The following is a 17332-nucleotide window of genomic DNA, read 5'->3' as shown; positions in this document are numbered from 1 at the left end:
CGCTTAGGAAGTTCGAAATTCGATTCATGTTCCATTTTATCATATCTCAGGCATAATAATTGCTTTACATTCGCTATTTTCTTCTTCTTATTTTTTTTCTATTTTATGGAAACATTTAGCAATTTTTGTTGTCATGAGCCGGTTCTGTGCGTAAGGGTTTGACACAGATTACTCCGGAGACGGTTAACTCATTAAAACAATTATTTCGACTGTTTTAGCCATAATTTCTGTAAACGGTCGCGACACGAGGACTTCTCTGGGAGGTCACCCATCCTAGCTCTGCCATCGCGCCAGAACGCTTAACTTCATGGTTCTGATTGGGCGAGACCAGTGCCGCGTGTTGTCCATCGCCGTCGGCGCCACACGTACTCGAGGGATATAAAAAAAAACATCACACTCGATGTCGGGTGCGATCATACCAGCACTAATGCACCGGATCCCATCCGAACTCCGAAGCTAAGCGTGCTTGGGCGAAAGCAGTACTAGGATGGGTGACCCCCTGCGAAGTCCTCGTGTTGCACCCTTTTTCGTGTTTTTCTATTTTTTATTACTTGTTGACAGACGATTTTTGGCTCAAATCACCTTAATCTCGATCGGGACCAGATAAGACATGTGAAATCAACGTAGCTCGGGCACTGCCGGATTTGGACAAAATTGTAGGCTAATTTGATTGTAAATGGGCAAACGAACGAGACTCATTACTCCGCAATGAGTTAAAGAGATTTTAGCCGAATTCCTTCCCTAAGACCCTCTAATTTGCGATTTTCCGCTTCTGTTAAGCTTCCGTTTCCTTGAGAAATATGTTTAGGAAGTCCGAAATTATATTCCGGTTCCATTTTATCGTATCACAGGCATAATAATAGCTTTGCATTCGCTATTTTCTTCCTCTTATTTTTTTTTCTATTTTCTGGGAACATTTATCGATTTTTGTTGTCGTGAACCGGTTCTGTGCGGAAGGGTATGACGCAGATTACTCCGGAGACGATTAACTGATTAAAAACAATTATTTCAAATTTTTTAGCTATAATTTACGTAAACGGTCGCGACACGAGAACTTCCCAGGGAGGTCACCCATCCTAGCTCTGCCATCGGGCCAGAACGTTTAACTTCATGGTTCTGACAATGTCGAGTGTGATCATACCAGCACTAATGCACCGGATCCCATCTGAACTCCGAAGTTAAGCGTGCTTGGACGAGACCAGTACTAGGATGGGTGACCCCCTGAGAAGTTCTCGTGTTGCACCCCTTTTCGTGTTTTTCTATTTTTGATTACTTGTTGACAGACGATTTTTGGCTCAAATCATCAGAATCTCGATCGGGACCAGATAAGACATGTGAAATCAACGTAGCTCGGGCACTGTCGGATTTGGAAAAAATTGTAGGCTAATTTGATTGTAAACGGGCAAACGAACGAGACACATTACTCCGCAACGAGGTGGTGAGATTTTAGCCGAATTCCTTCTCTAAGACCCTCTAATTTGCGATTTTCAGCTTCTGTTGAGCTACCGTTTCCTCGAAAAATCCGCTTAGGAAGTCCGGAATTCGATTCAAGTTCCATTTTATCGTATCCCAGGCATAATAATAGCTTTACATTCACTATTTTCTTCTTCTAATTTTTTTTTCTATTTTTGGGAACATTTAGCGATTTTTTTTGTCGTGAGCCGGTTCTGTGCGGAAAGGAATGATGCAGATTACTCTGGAGACGGTTAAATCATTAAAAACAATTATTTCTACTGTTTTAGCCATAATTTACGTAAACGGTCGCGACACGAGGACTGCCCAGGGAGGTCACCCATCCTCGCTCTGCCATCGCGCCAGAACGCTTAACTTCGTGGTTCTGATTGGGCGAGAGCAGTGCCGCGTGTTGTCCATCGCCGCCCGCTCCACAGCTAATCGAGGGATATAAGATTAAACATCCCACTCAATGTCGGGTGCGATCATACCAGCACTAATGCACTGGATCCCATCAGAACTCCGAAGTTAAGCGTGTTTGGGCGAGACCAGTACTAGGATGGGTGACCCCCTGGGAAGTCCTCGTGTTGCACCCCTTTTCATGTTTTTCTATTTTTGATTACTTGTTGACACACGATTTTCGGCTCAAATCATCTGAATGTCGATCGGGACCAGATAGGACATGTGAAATCAACGTAGCTCGAGCACTGTCGGATTTGGACAAAATTGTAGCCTAATTTGATTGTAAACGGGCAAACGAACGAGACTCATTACTCCGCAACGAGGTGACGAGATTTTAGCCGAATTCCTTCTCTAAGACCCTCTAATTTACGATTTTCAGCTTCTGTTAAGCTTCCGTTTCCTCGAGAAATCCGCTTAGGAAGTTCGAAATTCGATTCCGCCTTCATTTTATCGTATCCTAGGCATAATAATAGCTTTACATTCGCTATTTTCCTCTTCTTATTTTTTTCTCTCTTTTATGGGAACATTTAGCGATTTTTGTTGTCATGAGCCGGTTCTGTGCGGAAAGGTATGACGGAGATTACTCCGGAAACAGTTAGTTCATAAAAAACATATATTTCGACTGTTTTTGCCATAATTTACGTAAACGATCGCGACACGAGGACTTCCCAATAAGGTCACCCATCCTAGCTCTGCCATCGCGCCAGAACGCTTAACTTCATGGTTCTGATTGGGCGAGAGCAGTGCCGCGTGTTGTCCATCGCTGCCCGCTCCACACGTACTCGAGGGATATAAGAATAAACATCCCACTCAATGTCGGGTGCGATCATACCAGCACTAATGCACCGATCCCATCAGAACTCCGAAGTTAAGAGTGCTTGGGCGAGAGCAGTACTAGGATGAATGACCCCCTGGGAAGTCCTCGTGTTGCACCCCTTTTCGTGTTTTTTATTTTTGATTACTTGTTGACAGACAATTTTCGGCTCAAATCAACTGAATCTCGATCGGGACCAGATAAGACATGTGAAATCAACGTAGCTCGGGCACTGCCGGATTTGGACAAAATTGTAGCCTAATTTGATTGTAAACGGGCAAACGAACGAGACTCATTACTCCGCAACGAGGTGGCGAGATTTTAGCCGAATTCCTTCTCTAAGACCCTCTACTTTTCTATTTTCCGCTTCTTTTAAGCTTTTGTTTCCTCGAGAAATCCGCTTAGGAAGTTCGAAATTCGATTCAGGTTCCATTTTATCGTATCCCAGGCATAACAATAGCTTTACATTCGCTATTTTATTCTTCTTATTTTTTTCTATTTTCTGGGAACATTTAGCGATTTTTTTTGTCGTGAACCGGTTCTGTGCGGAAGGGTATGACGCAGATTACTCCGGAGACGGTTAAATCATTAAAACAAAATTGTAGCTCGGGACCAGATAAGACGTGAAAATAACGTAGCTCGGGCACTGCCGAATTTGGACAAAATTGTAGCCTGATTTGATTGTAAACGGGTAAACGAACGAGACTCATTACTCCGCAACGAGGTGGCGAGATTTGAGCCGAATTCCTTCTCTAAGACCCTCTAATTTGCGATTTTCCGATTCTGTTAAGCTTTCATTTTCCGCGAGAAATCCGGTTAGGAAGTTCGAAATTCGATTCCGGTTCCATTTTATCGTATCTCAGGCATAATAATAGCTTTACATTCGCTATTTTCTTCTTCTTATTTTTTTTTTATTTTCTGGGAACATTTAGCGATTTTTTTTGTCGTGAGCCGGTTCTATGCGAATGGGTATGACACAGATTACTTTGGAGACGGTTAACTCATTAAAAACAATAATTTCGACTGTTTTAGCCATAATTTACGGTCGTGACATGAGGACTTCCCAGGGAGGTCACCCATCCTAGCTCTGCCATCGCGCCAGAACGCTTAACTTCATGGTTTTGATTGGGCGAGAGCAGTGCCCGTGATGGACGTTGTCCATCGCCGCCCGCTCTACACGTACTCGAGGGATATAAGAAAAAAAATCCCACTCAATGTCGGGTGCGATCATACCGGCACTACTGCACCGGATCCCATCAGAACTCCGAAGTTAAGCGTGCTTGGACGAGAGCAGCACTAAGATGGGTGACCTCCTAGGAAGTTCTCGTGTTGCACCCTTTTTCTTGTTTTTCTATTTTTGATTACTTGTTGACAGACGATTTTTGGTTCAAATCATCTGAATCTCGATCAGGACCAGATAAGACATGTGAAATCAACGTAGCTCGGGCAGTGCAGGATTTGGACAAAATTAGAGCCTAATTTGATTGTAAACGGGCAAACGAACGAGATTCATTACTCCGCAATGAGCAGACGAGATTTTAGCCGAATTCCTTCTCTAAGACCCTCTAATTTGCGATTTTCCGCTTCTGTTAAGCTTTCGTTTAATCGAGAAATCAGCTTAGGAAGTTCGAAATTCGATTCCGGTTCCATTTTATCGTATCTCAGGCATAATAATAGCTTTACATTCGCTATTTTCTTCTTCTTATTTTTTTTCTATTTTCTGGTAACATTTAGCAATTTTTTTGTCGTGATCCGGTTCGTGCGGAATGGTATGACGCAGATTACTCTGGAGACGGTTAACTCATTAAAAACAATTATTTCGACTGTTTTAGCCATAATTTATGTAAACGGTCGCGACAAGAGGACTTCCCAGGGAGGTCACCCATCCTAGCTCCGCCATCGCACCAGAACGCTAACTTCATGGTTCCGATTGGGCGAGAGCAGTGCCGCGTGTTGTCCATCGCCGCCCGCTCCACACGTACTCGAGGGATATAAGAATAAAAATGCCATTGAATGTCGGGTGCGATCATACCAGCACAAATGCACCGGATCCCATCAGAACTCCGAAGTTAAGCGTGCTTGGGCGAAAGCAGTACTAGAATGGGTGACCCCCTGGGAAGTCCTCGTGTTGCACCCCTTTTCGTGTTTTTCTATTTTTGATTACTTAATGACAGATGATTTTCGGCTCAAATCATCTGAATCTCGATCGGAACCATATAAGACATGTGAAATCAACGTAGATCGGGCACGGCTGGATTTGGACAAAATTGTAGGCTAATTTGATTGTAAACGGGCAAACGAACGAGACTCAATACTCCGCAACGAGGTGGCGAGTATTAGCCGAATTCCTTCTCTAAGACCCTCTATGTTGCGATTTTCCGCTTCTGTTAAGCTTCTGTTTCCTCAAGAAATCCGCTTAGTAAGTTCATAATTCGATTCCGGTTCCATTTTATCGTATCCCAGGCATAATAATAGCTTTACATTCGCTATTTTCTTCTTCTTATTTTTTTCTATTTTCAGGGAACATTTTGCAATTTTTGTTGTCGTGAGCCTGTTCTGTGCGGAAGGATATGACGCAGATTATCCGAAGACGGTTTACTCATTAAAAACAATTATTTCGACTTTTTTAGCCATAATTTACGTAAACGGTCTTGAAACACGGACTTCCCAGGGAGTTCACCCATCCTAGCTCTGCCATCGCGTCAGAACGTTCAACTTCATGGTTCTGATTCGACGAGAGCAGTGCCGCGTGTTGTCCATCGTCGCCCGCTCCACACGTACTCGAGGGATATAAGAATAAACATCCCACTCAATGTTGGGTGTGATCATAACAGCACTAATGCACCGGATCCCTTTAGAACTCCGAAGTTAAGCGTGCTTGGGCGAGAGCAGTACTAGGATGGGTGACCCCCTAGGAAGTCCTCGTGTTGCATCCCTTTTCGTGTTTTTCTATTTTTCGTTACTTGTTGATAGACGATTTTCGGCTCAAATCATCTGAATCTCGGTCGGGAACAGATAATACATGTGAAATCAACCTAGCTCGGACACTGCCGGATTTGGACAAAATTGTAGCCTAATTTGATTGTAAACAGGCAAACGAACGAGACTCATTACTCCGCGAGGAGTTGACGAGATTTTAGCCGAATTCCTTCTCTAAGACCCTCTAATTTGCAATTTTCCGCTTCTGTTAAGCTTCCGTTTCCTCGAGAAATCCGCTAAGGAAGTTCGAAATTCGATCCTGGTTCCATTTTATCGTATCTCAGGCATAATAATAGATTTACATTCGCTATTTCCTTATTCTTATTTTTTTTTCTATTTTCTGGGAACATTTAGCGATTTTTGTTGTCGTGAGCCGGTACTATGCGGAAGGGTATGACGCCGATTACTCCGAAGATGGTTAATTCATTGAAAACAATTATTTCGACTGTTTTATCTATAATTTACGTAAACGGTAGCGACACGAGGACTTTCGAGGGAGGTCACCCATCCTAGCCCTGTCATCGCGCCAGAACGCTTAACTTCATGGTTCTGATTGGGCAAGAGCAGTGCCGCGTGTTGTCCATCGCCGCCCGCTCCACTCGTACTCGAGGGATATAAAAATAAAAATACCATTGAATGTCCGGTGCGATCATACCAGCACTAATGCACCGGATCCCATCAGAACTCCAAAGTTAAGCGTGCTTGGGCGAGAGTAGTAGTAGAATGGGTGACCCCCTGGGAAGTCCTCGTGTTGCACCTCTTTTCGTGTTTTTCTACTTTTGAATACTTGTTGACAAACGATTTTCGGCTCAAATCATCTGAATCTCGATCGGGACCAGATAATACATGTGAAATCAACGTAGCTCGGGCACTGCCGGATTTGGAAAAATTTTTGGCTAATTTTATTGTAAACGGGAAAAAGAACGAGACTCATTACTCTGCAACGAGGTGGCGAGATATTCGCCTAATTCCTTCTCTAAGTCCCTCTAATTTGAGATTTTTCGCTCTTGTTAAGTTTCCGTTTTCTCGAGAAATCCGCTAAGAAAGTTCGAAATTCGATTCTGGTTTCATTTTATCGTATCCCAAGCATATTAATAACTTTACATTCGCTATTTTCTTCTTCTTAATTTTTTTTCTATTTTCTAGGAACATTTAGAGATTTTGGTCGTCGTGAGCCGGTTCTGGGCGGAAGGGTATGACGCAGATAACTCCGAAGACGGTTAACTCATTAAAACTTATTTCGACTGTTTTAGCTATAATTTACGTAAATGGTCGCGACACGAGGACTTCCCTGGGAGGCCACCCATCCTGGCTCTGCCATCGCTCCAGAACGCTTAACTTCATGGTTTTGATTGGGCGAGAGCAGTGCCGCGTGTTGTCTATCCCCGCCCGCGCCACACGTACTCTAGGGATATAAGAATAAACATCCCACTCAATGTCGGGTGCGATCATACCAGCAATAAGGCACCGGATCCCATAAAAACTCCGAAGTTAAACGTGCTTTGGCGAGAGCAATACTAGGATTGGTGACCCCCTGGGAAGTCCTCGTGTTGCACCCCTTTTTGTGTTTTTCTAATTTTGATTACTTGTTGACAGACAATTTTCGGCTCAAATCATCTGAATCTCGATCGAGACCAGATAAGACATGTGAAATCAATGTAGCTCGGGAACTGCCGGATTTTGAAAAAATTGTAGCCTAATTTGATTGTAAACAGGCAAACGAACGAGACTCATTACTCCGCAATGAGCTGGCGAGATTTTAGCCGAATTCCTTCTCTAATACCCTATAATTTGCGATTTTTTTCTTCTGTTAAGCTTCCGTTTCCTCGAGAAATCTGCTTAGGAAGTTCGAAATTAAATTTCGGTTCCATTTTATCTTATCTCAGGCATAATAATAGCTTTACATTCGTTATTTTCTTATTCTTAATTTTTTTCTATTTTCTAGGAACATTTAGCGATTTTTGTTGTCGTGAGCCGGTTCTGTGCGGAAGAGTATGATGCAGATTACTACGGAGACGGTTAACTCATTAAAAACAATTATTTCGACTGTTTTATCCATAATTTATGTAAACGGTCGCGACACGAGGACTTCCGAGGGAGGTCACCCATCCTAGCTCTGCCATCGCACCAGAACGCTTAACTTCATGGTTCTGATTGGGCGAGAGAAGTGCCGCGTGTTGTCCATCGCCGTCCGCTCCACATGTACTCGAGGGATATATGAATAAAAATCCCACTGAATGTCGAGTGCGATTATACCAGCACTAATGCACCGGATCCCATCATAACTCCGAATTTAAGCACGCTTTGGCGACAGCAGTACTAGGATGGGTGACCCATTAGGAAGTCCTCGTGTTGCACACCTTTTCGTGTTTTTCTATTTTTGATTACATGTTGACAGACGATTTTCGGCTCAAAATATCTGAATCTCGATCGGACCAAATAAAACATTCTTAGTTTTTTCTATTTTCTGGGAACATTTAGCGATTTTTGTTGTTGTGAGCCGGTTCTGTGCGGAAGGGTATGACGCAGATTACTCTGGAGACGGTTAACTAATTAAAAACAATTATTTCGACTGTTTTAGCCATAATTATAGTAAATGATCGCGACAGGAGGACTTCCAAGGGAGGTCATCTATCCTAGCTCTTCCATCGCGCCAGAACGCTTAACTTCATGGTTCTGATTGAGCGAGAGCAGTGCCGCATGTTTTCCATCGTCGTCCGCTCCACACGTACCCGAGGAATATAATAATAAACATCCCACTCAATGTCGGGTGCGATCATACCAGCACTAATGCACTGGATCCCATCATAACTCCGAAGTTAAGCGTGCTTGGGCGAGTGCAGTACTAGGATGGGTGACCCCCTGGGAAGTCCTCGTGTTGCACCCCTTTTCGTTCGTGTTTTTCTATTTTTGATTACTTGTTGACAGATCATTTTCGGCTCAAATGATCTGAATCTCGATCGGGACCATATAAGACATGTGAAATCAACGTAGCTTGGGCACTGCCGGATTTTGACAAAATTGTAGCCTAATTTGATTGTAAACGGGCAAACGAACGAGACTCATTACTCCGCAATGAGCTGGCGAGATTTTAGCCGAATTCCTTCTCTAAGACTCTCTAATTTGCGATTTTCCGCTTCTATTAAGCTTCCGTTTCCTCAAGAAATCCGCTTAGGAAGTTCGAAATTAAATTCCGGTTCCATTTTATCTTATCTCAGGCATAATAATAGCTTTACATTCGTTATTTTCTTATTCTTAATTTTTTTCTATTTTCTGGGAACATTTAGCGATTTTTGTTGTCGTGAGCCGGTTCTGTGCGGAAGGGTATGACGCAGATTACTCTGGAGACGGTTAACTCATTAAAAACAATTATTTCGACTGTTTTAGCCATAATTTACATAAACAATCGCGACACGAGGACTGCCCAGGGAGGTCACCCATCTTAGCTCTGCCATCGCGCCAGAACGCTTAACTTCAGGGTTCTGATTGGGCTTGAGCAGTGCCGAGTGTTGTCCATCGCCGCCCGCTCCACACGTACTCGAGGGATATAAGAATAAACATCCCACTCAATGTCGGGTGCGATCATACCAGCACTAATTCATCGGATCCCATCAGAACTCCGAAGTTAAGCGTGCTTGGGCGAGAGCAGTACTAGAATGGATAACCCCCTGGGAAGTCCTCGTGTTGCGCCCCTTTTCGTGTTTTTCTATTTTTTATTACTTGTTGACAGACGATTTTTGGTTCAAATCATCTGAATCTCGATCAGGACCAGATAAGACATGTGAAATCAACGTAGCTCGGGCACTGCCGGATTTGGAAAAATTGTTGGCTAATTTTATTGTAAACGGGAAAAAAAACGAGACTCATTACTCCGCAACGAGGTGGCGAGATATTCGCCTAATTCCTTTTCTAAGTCCCTCTAATTTGAGATTTTTCGCTCCTGTTAAGTTTCCGTTTTCTCGAGAAATCCGTTTAGAAAGTTCGAAATTCGATTTTGGTTTCATTTTATCGTATCCCAGGCATATTAATAACTTTACATTCGCTATTTTCTTCTTCTTAATTTTTTTTCTATTTTCTAGGAACATTTAGCGATTTTTGTCGTCGTGAGCCGGTTCTGGGCGGAAGGGTATGACGCAGATAACTCCGAAGACGGTTAACTCATTAAAAACAATTATTTCGACTGTTTTAGCTATAATTTACGTAAACGGTCGCGACACGAGGACTTCCCAGGGAGGCCACCCATCCTAGCTCTGCCATCGCTCTAGAACGCTTAACTTCATGGTTCTTATTGGGCGAGAGCAGTGCCGCGTGTTGTCTATCCCCGCCCGCGCCACACGTACTCGAGGGATATAAAAATAAACATCCCACTCAATGTCGGGTGCGATCATACCAGCAATAATGCACCGGATCCCATCAAAACTCCGAAGTTAAGCGTGCTTTGGCGAGAGCAATACTAGGATTGGTGACCCCCTGGGAAGTCCTCGTGTTGCACTCCTTTTCGTGTTTTTCTAATTTTGATTACTTGTTGACAGACAATTTTCGGCTCAAATCATCTGAATCTCGATCGAGACCAGATAAGACATGTGAAATCAATGTAGCTCGGGAACTGCCGGATTTTGAAAAAATTGTAGCCCAATTTGATTGTAAATAGGCAAACGAACGAGACTCATTACTCCGCAATGAGTTGGCGAGATTTTAGCCGAATTCCTTCTCTAATACCCTATAATTTGCGATTTTTTTCTTCTGTTAAGCTTCCGTTTCCTCAAGAAATCCGCTTAGGAAGTTCGAAATTAAATTCCGGTTCCATTTTATCTTATCTCAGGCATAATAATAGCTTTACATTCGTTATTTTCTTATTCTTAATTTTTTTCTATTTTCTAGGAACATTTAGCGATTTTTGTTGTCGTGAGCCGGTTCTGTGCGGAAGAGTATGACGCAGATTACTCCGTAGACGGTTAACTCATTAAAAACAATTATTTCGACTGTTTTATCCATAATTTACGTAAACGGTCGCGACACGAGGACTTCCGAGGGAGGTCACCCATCCTAGCTCTGCCATCGCACCAGAACGCTTAACTTCATGGTTCTGATTGGGCGAGAGAAGTGCCGCGTGTTGTCCATCGCCGTCCGCTCCACATGTACTCGAGGGATATAAGAATAAAAATCCCACTGAATGTCGAGTGCGATTATACCAGCACTAATGCACCGGATCCCATCATAACTCCGAATTTAAGCACGCTTTGGCGACAGCAGTACTAGGATGGGTGACCCATTAGGAAGTCCTCGTGTTGCACACCTTTTCGTGTTTTTCTATTTTTGATTACATGTTGACAGACGATTTTCGGCTCAAATCATCTGAATCTCGATCGGACCAAATAAAACATTCTTATTTTTTTCTATTTTCTGGGAACATTTAGCGATTTTTGTTGTTGTGAGCCGGTTCTGTGCGGAAGGGTATGACGCAGATTACTCTGGAGACGGTTAACTAATTAAAAACAATTATTTCGACTGTTTTAGCCATAATTTAAGTAAACGATCGCGACAGGAGGACTTCCAAGGGAGGTCACCTATCCTAGCTCTTCCATCGCGCAAGAACGCTTAACTTCATGGTTCTGATTGAGCGAGAGGAGTGCCGCGTGTTTTCCATCGCCGTCCGCTCCACACGTACCCGAGGGATATAAGAATAAACATCCCACTCAATGTCGGGTGCGATCATACCAGCACTAATGCACTGGATCCCATCATAACTCCGAAGTTAAGCGTGCTTGGGCGAGAGTAGTACTAGGATGGGTGACCCCCTGGGAAGTCCTCGTGTTGCACCCTTTTTCGTGGTTTTCTATTTTTGATTACTTGTTGACAGACAATTTTCGGCTCAAATCATCTGAATCTCGATCGTGACCATATAAGACATGTGAAATCAACGTAGCTTGGGCACTGCCGGATTTTGACAAAATTGTAGCCTAATTTGATTGTATACGGGCAAACGAACGAGACTCATTACTCCGCAATGAGCTGGCGAGAATTTAGCCGAATTCCTTCTCTAAGACTCTCTAATTTGCGATTTTCCGCTTCTATTAAGCTTTCGTTTCCTCAAAAAATCCGCTTAGGAAGTTCGAAATTAAATTCCGGTTCCATTTTATCTTATCTCAGGCATAATAATAGCTTTACATTCGTTATTTTCTTATTCTTAATTTTTTTCTATTTTCTGGAAACATTTATCGATTTTTGTTGTCGTGAGCCGGTTCTGTGCGGAAGGGTATGACGCAGATTACTCTGGAGACGGTTAACTCATTAAAAACAATTATTTCGACGGTTTTAGCCATAATTTACATAAACAATCGCGACACGAGGACTGCCCAGGGAAGTCACCCATCTTAGCTCTGCCATCGCGCCAGAACGCTTAACTTCAGGGTTCTGATTGGCCTTGAGCAGTGCCGAGTGTTGTCCATCGCCGCCCGCTCCACACGTACTCGAGGAATATAAGAATAAACATCCCACTCAATGTCGGGTGTGATCATACCAGCACTAATTCAGCGGATCCCATCAGAACTCCGAAGTTAAGCGTGCTTGGGCGAGAGCAATACTAGGATGGGTAACCCCCTGGGAAGTCCTCGTGTTGCGACCCTTTTCGTGTTTTTCTATTTTTTATTACTTGTTGACAGACGATTTTCGGCTCAAATCAACTTAATCTCGATCGGGACCAGATAAGACATGTGAAATCAACGTAGCTCGGGCACTGCCGGATTTGGACAAAATTGTAGCCTAATTTGATTGTAAACGGGCAAACGAACGAGACTCATTACTCCGCAACGGGGTGGCGAGATTTTAGCCGAATTCCTTCTCTAAGACCCTCTAATTTGCGATTTTCCGCTTCTGTTAAGCTGCCGTTTCCTCGAGAAATTCGCTTAGGAAGTCCGAAATTCGATTTCGGTTCCATTTTATTGTATCCCAGGTATAATAATAGCTTTACGTTCTCTATTTTCTTCTTCTGTTTTTTTTTCTATTTTCTGGGAACATTTAGAGATTTTTGTTGTCGTTAGCCAGTTCTGTGCGGAAGGGTATGACGCAGATTACTCCGGAGACGATTAACTCATTAAAAACAATTATTTCGACTGTTTTAATCAAAATTTATGTAAACGGTCGCGACACGAGGACTTCCAGGGAGGTCACCCATCCTAGCTCTGCCATCGCGCCAGAACGCTTAACTTCGGGGTTCTGATTGGGCTTGAGCAGTGCCGAGTGTTGTCCATCGCCGCTTGCTCCACACGTACTCGAGGGATATAAGAATTAACATCCCACTCAATGTCGGGTGCGATCATACCAGTACTAATGCACCGGATCCATACCAGTACTAATGCACCATGAGAGAAATCGTTGCCATAAATTGAAACATTTATTAACCTGTGAGGATATGGAGTTGAGACTCTTACTAGGAATTTCTGAAGGCCGTGTACATTTAACTACCTGAAATAAGCTTTGAATTGATCATCTCAAATTATTTCATAAATTATAATTATGATGATCTTGATATAACTTTGACAGTTTTCAAATTTAATTTAAACACTTAGATAGTTTTCATTACATTTCTATTTAAATTAATCAATATGTTTTGTATTGCTATTAACGCTTAAATTGCTAGGGACTAGCAATAAACTGGTTGGAAGGTGGATAAACATAAAAATTGTACATTAATTAAATGTTTTATAATATAAATATATAGTTTTTGTTTTATTAAATGTTTAAATATTATATGTTTTATAATAAATTGTATAAAATATAAGTTGTTGTGTAATTACAAGTTTTTACTATTTTTACAGGTTCGATAAAACAAGAATAAACTTGGCGTTGCAAATGGGATTAAGATGATTCTTGGACCTTTAAAAAGTTGATGTTAATATCTACAATATTGGTGTCAAGCATGAGATAAAAATCCTCTCACAATTGGGATCAAATTAAGCCACAAATAAAGTTACCAAAGGAGTGACAGTTTTACCATACTCTAGTATTTTGACCATATCTCTCAAATTACTTGGTCAAATGATTTTAAAAAAATACCACAACTAGACAACTCAATTATCCACATGTTTCTTTTTATATGAAGAAGCAAATTCCAAGAAGAAGATTTTCTAAAGTGATGTGTAATATAATATAATATCTTTGAACACCAATGAAGACTTTTATGTAAAAAAATAATATTTTATTTGTGGTTGTCTCCCCAAATTTGGCTATAAATAGGGGTGCATTGTAATGTATTGAGATATCCCTCATTCTATGAACAAACCTTTGAGTTCATAATATTTCTCTCTATATTTTTCCTTTATTTCTTCATTTAAATATAATTAGCATGATAATTTCATATTCAAAGTTTTACACTTTGAATAATGAATAGCTACTTCCTAAAGTTGAGATGAAAAGGTGAAACTCTTGGCATGATAATAAGGTTACTAAAAGGTAAGAATTTATGTTTTATATTATTTAATCATTATTTATTGTTTATGTTATATTTATTTCTTTAAGCATTTTTTATACCATACTTATAAGTGGGAGTTTTGATTTATTGTTGCTATATGTTACACTAAATTCTTGGAACCATTTAAATGTTAGTTTGGTATTACCAACCATTTAAAGTGGATGCCTTGATTTATTATATATGAATATATTATAATATTAATTTCTTGGTACCATTTAGATGTTAGTTTGGTTTTACCAACCATTTAAAGTGGGAACCTTGATTTACTATATATAAATATATCATAATATTAATTTCTTGGTACCATTTAAATGTTAGTTTGGTTTTACCAACCATTTAAAGTGGGAACCTTGATTTAGTGTTTACAAATATATATAGCACAATAAATACTTGACCACATTTATAAGTTTTAGTATATATTATATACTTATAAGATAATAATATATAACATAATATAAATATGATTATTTAATATATTGGAACCATTTTATTAAGTGGGTTTCAATATTGTTCGTTAATGTTAACTTTATTAAAATACCAAGAGTGGATCCTTTAATCTCAACTACTTAAATTAATATTTGAACAATTAAAATTTACCCATTAAAGATTCAAACAATTAAAATTAAAAAGAAACAAAAAACAAAAACAAAACAAAAAGACATTGTAGTGGACTTGTAATTACCTTAGCTTCCCTGTGGATACGATATTCGGACTCACCGAATTATACTACTTGTGGACAACCTGCTCTTGGGAGTGCAACAATCAAAGTCGCAACAAGTTTTTGGCGCCGTTGCCGGGGAAGTATAATTTAATTTCAAGTCTATTTAATTTTGTTTATAGTTTATTTTTCTTTATTTAAATTTTTATTGCTTTTGTGTGTTTTTATTTTTTTTGCATTTACATTTGCATGAGCATTTGGTCACGTACACTTAGTGGTCGACTCATTCGAAATAACCCTTTATTTTTACAAAACATGGCGTAAGAACCCATCCAAGAAAATGAAGATGAAATTCAATCTCAACATGATCATGATAGACGAAGAACACTTAGAGATCACATGAATCCTACACGTACTAGTGCACCTTCATGTCTAATTTTTCCCCCTGATGCATCTCATTTCAATTTTAAGCCTGGTATTATCCAACTTTTACCCAATTTTAATGGCTTAGATTCTGAAAATCCATACATGCATTTACGAGAGTTTGAAGAAGTGTGCAACACATATAATGATCTAAATTGTAGCATGAACACCATTCGACTTAAGCTTTTTCCTTTTTCTTTAAAAGATAAAGCTAAAACTTGGCTACAAAATCTTAGATCGGGATCCATTCGAACTTGGGATGAATTGCAACAACAATTTTTGAAAAAGTTTTTTCCATCTCATAGAACAGATTCTTTCAAAAGGCAAATCATTACTTTCACTCAAAAACAAGGAGAAACTTTTTATCAGTGTTGGGATAGATACAAAGAATTGCTTAATCTTTGTCCACATCATGGTTTTGAAATTTGGAGAGTTGTTTCTCAATTTTATGAAGGCTTAACACCTAAAGATAGGCAAATGGTTGAATTTATGTGTAATGGAACATTTGAAGATAAAGATCCAAATGAGGCAATTGAGTATCTCGATTTATTAGTTGAAAATGCTCAAAATTGGGACACTATAGGTACAATCGAACCATCAAACAAGATTCAATCTCCTACATCTGGTGGAGGTATGTACACTCTCAAAGATGAACATGATCTTCAAGCTAGATTTACATCTTTGGCAAGAAAAGTTGAGGCACTTGAATTGAAAAAGAATGGTCAATTAAAATCTGTTCAAGAAATTGCGTGTCACATCTGTGATACAAGTGATCATTTTACAAAAGATTGTCCCACTTTGCCCTCTTTTAAAGAATGTCTCCATGAACAAGCCAATGTTTTGAACAATTTCAAAAGGCCAAATTTTGAACCATTTTCTCAAAATTACAATCCAGGTTGGCGAAATCATCCAAATTTTAGTTGGAGGAATGATAATGCTGCATAATTTTCACAACCACATTTCCAAAATCAACAAAATTTTCAAAATTATGCACCTTATGTTCCTCCACCTAAAAGAAATTTGGAAGATACATTGAATTCTTTCATTGCAAAGCAAGAGTCTATCAATACTCAAACTGCTCAAACCATGACAGATTTGAAAGATACTCTTGCTAAATTTGCATATGCACTTAATGTTCATGAAAAAGGTAAATTTCCTTCACAACCTCTGCCTAATCCCAAGGATCATCATTCACAAACTGGAACTTCTGGAACTCAACCGATGGATCAGGTAAAATCTGTTATTACCCTTCGAAGTGGTAAGGTTGTGGAAAAATCCATTCTTGAACCTTGTGAAGATGATGATAAATCAACTTCAAAGGGTAAGGAAGTGGAACCCATAACTTGCGAAGAGGAGGTTCAACAAACAGTGTCACCACCATTCCCTCATGCATTGAAAAATACAAAAAAATCAAATTTGAATTCTGATATATATGATATTTTTAAACAAGTAAAAGTTAATATTCTTTTATTAGATGCAATAAAACAGGTACCATTATATGCCAAATTTTTGAAAGACTTGTGCACTGTGAAAAGAAAATTGAATGTGAAAAAGAAAGCATTTTTAGCCGAACAAGTAAGTTCAATCATTCAAAATAATAATACTTTGAAATACAAAGACCCTGGTTGTCCTACTATTTCATGTATTATTGGATAACGAAAGATTAAAAAAGCCTTGCTTGATCTTGGAGCTAGTGTGAATTTACTTCCATATTCAGTTTATCAAGAACTCAATCTAGGCGAGTTAAAATCAACTTCGGTAACACTTTTACTTGCCGATAGATATGTTAAAGTGCCAAGAGGTATGATAGAAGACGTATTGGTCCAAGTTGATAACTTTGTATATCCTGTCGATTTCATAGTTTTAGATACACAACCTATCAAAGCTTGTAATGCAATTCCTGTAATTCTGGGTCGTCCATTTTTAGCAACTTCTAATGCCCTTATAAATTGCAGGAATGGAATAATGAAGTTGTCATTTGGTAACATGACCTTGGAGCTCAATGTTTTTAATCTTTGTAAGCAACCACATGACAAAGGAGATGAAAGTGAAGATGAAAATCTTATTGAAACTC

The 17332-nt window shown here is 40.0% G+C and overlaps 14 non-coding genes and 3 pseudogenes across 14 annotated transcripts; 16 read left to right on the top strand and 1 right to left on the bottom strand.

Moving 5' to 3' along the window:
* Nucleotides 1–405: 405 nt before the first annotated feature.
* On the top strand, nt 406–524 carry LOC142513352 (5S ribosomal RNA). The gene has a single exon (XR_012809303.1). It is a non-coding gene; the product is annotated as a 5S ribosomal RNA (ribosomal RNA).
* Nucleotides 525–1127: 603 nt separating this feature from the next.
* Nucleotides 1128–1246, top strand: LOC142513745 (5S ribosomal RNA). Its single transcript, XR_012809675.1, has one exon. It is a non-coding gene; the product is annotated as a 5S ribosomal RNA (ribosomal RNA).
* A 683-nt stretch (nt 1247–1929) lies between these two features.
* On the top strand, nt 1930–2048 carry LOC142513190 (5S ribosomal RNA). Its single transcript, XR_012809151.1, has one exon. It is a non-coding gene; the product is annotated as a 5S ribosomal RNA (ribosomal RNA).
* Nucleotides 2049–2732: 684 nt separating this feature from the next.
* On the top strand, nt 2733–2850 carry LOC142506619 (5S ribosomal RNA). Its single transcript, XR_012804906.1, has one exon. It is a non-coding gene; the product is annotated as a 5S ribosomal RNA (ribosomal RNA).
* Nucleotides 2851–3947: 1097 nt separating this feature from the next.
* On the top strand, nt 3948–4066 carry LOC142515547 (5S ribosomal RNA). Its single transcript, XR_012811386.1, has one exon. It is a non-coding gene; the product is annotated as a 5S ribosomal RNA (ribosomal RNA).
* A 680-nt stretch (nt 4067–4746) lies between these two features.
* Nucleotides 4747–4865, top strand: LOC142513336 (5S ribosomal RNA). The gene has a single exon (XR_012809288.1). It is a non-coding gene; the product is annotated as a 5S ribosomal RNA (ribosomal RNA).
* Nucleotides 4866–5545: 680 nt separating this feature from the next.
* On the top strand, nt 5546–5664 carry LOC142516322 (5S ribosomal RNA). Its single transcript, XR_012812123.1, has one exon. It is a non-coding gene; the product is annotated as a 5S ribosomal RNA (ribosomal RNA).
* A 684-nt stretch (nt 5665–6348) lies between these two features.
* Nucleotides 6349–6467, top strand: LOC142514060 (5S ribosomal RNA). Its single transcript, XR_012809973.1, has one exon. It is a non-coding gene; the product is annotated as a 5S ribosomal RNA (ribosomal RNA).
* Nucleotides 6468–7147: 680 nt separating this feature from the next.
* On the top strand, nt 7148–7266 carry LOC142511236 (5S ribosomal RNA; annotated as a pseudogene).
* Nucleotides 7267–7949: 683 nt separating this feature from the next.
* LOC142512586 (5S ribosomal RNA) lies at nt 7950–8068 on the top strand (annotated as a pseudogene).
* A 407-nt stretch (nt 8069–8475) lies between these two features.
* Nucleotides 8476–8594, top strand: LOC142514657 (5S ribosomal RNA). The gene has a single exon (XR_012810542.1). It is a non-coding gene; the product is annotated as a 5S ribosomal RNA (ribosomal RNA).
* A 687-nt stretch (nt 8595–9281) lies between these two features.
* On the top strand, nt 9282–9400 carry LOC142516050 (5S ribosomal RNA). The gene has a single exon (XR_012811865.1). It is a non-coding gene; the product is annotated as a 5S ribosomal RNA (ribosomal RNA).
* Nucleotides 9401–10083: 683 nt separating this feature from the next.
* LOC142509861 (5S ribosomal RNA) lies at nt 10084–10202 on the top strand. Its single transcript, XR_012808009.1, has one exon. It is a non-coding gene; the product is annotated as a 5S ribosomal RNA (ribosomal RNA).
* Nucleotides 10203–10885: 683 nt separating this feature from the next.
* Nucleotides 10886–11004, top strand: LOC142512585 (5S ribosomal RNA; annotated as a pseudogene).
* A 407-nt stretch (nt 11005–11411) lies between these two features.
* Nucleotides 11412–11530, top strand: LOC142513549 (5S ribosomal RNA). The gene has a single exon (XR_012809490.1). It is a non-coding gene; the product is annotated as a 5S ribosomal RNA (ribosomal RNA).
* Nucleotides 11531–12213: 683 nt separating this feature from the next.
* LOC142507145 (5S ribosomal RNA) lies at nt 12214–12332 on the top strand. Its single transcript, XR_012805408.1, has one exon. It is a non-coding gene; the product is annotated as a 5S ribosomal RNA (ribosomal RNA).
* Nucleotides 12333–15568: 3236 nt separating this feature from the next.
* Nucleotides 15569–15677, bottom strand: LOC142513035 (small nucleolar RNA R71). The gene has a single exon (XR_012809002.1). It is a non-coding gene; the product is annotated as a small nucleolar RNA R71 (small nucleolar RNA).
* Nucleotides 15678–17332: the final 1655 nt, after the last annotated feature.

This window comes from Primulina tabacum, chromosome 10 (assembly GCF_025594145.1).
Source record: "Primulina tabacum isolate GXHZ01 chromosome 10, ASM2559414v2, whole genome shotgun sequence".
NCBI lineage: Eukaryota > Viridiplantae > Streptophyta > Magnoliopsida > Lamiales > Gesneriaceae > Primulina > Primulina tabacum.
Note: the sequence above shows the minus strand (reverse complement) of the source record. Positions and strands in the feature narration are given on the sequence as shown.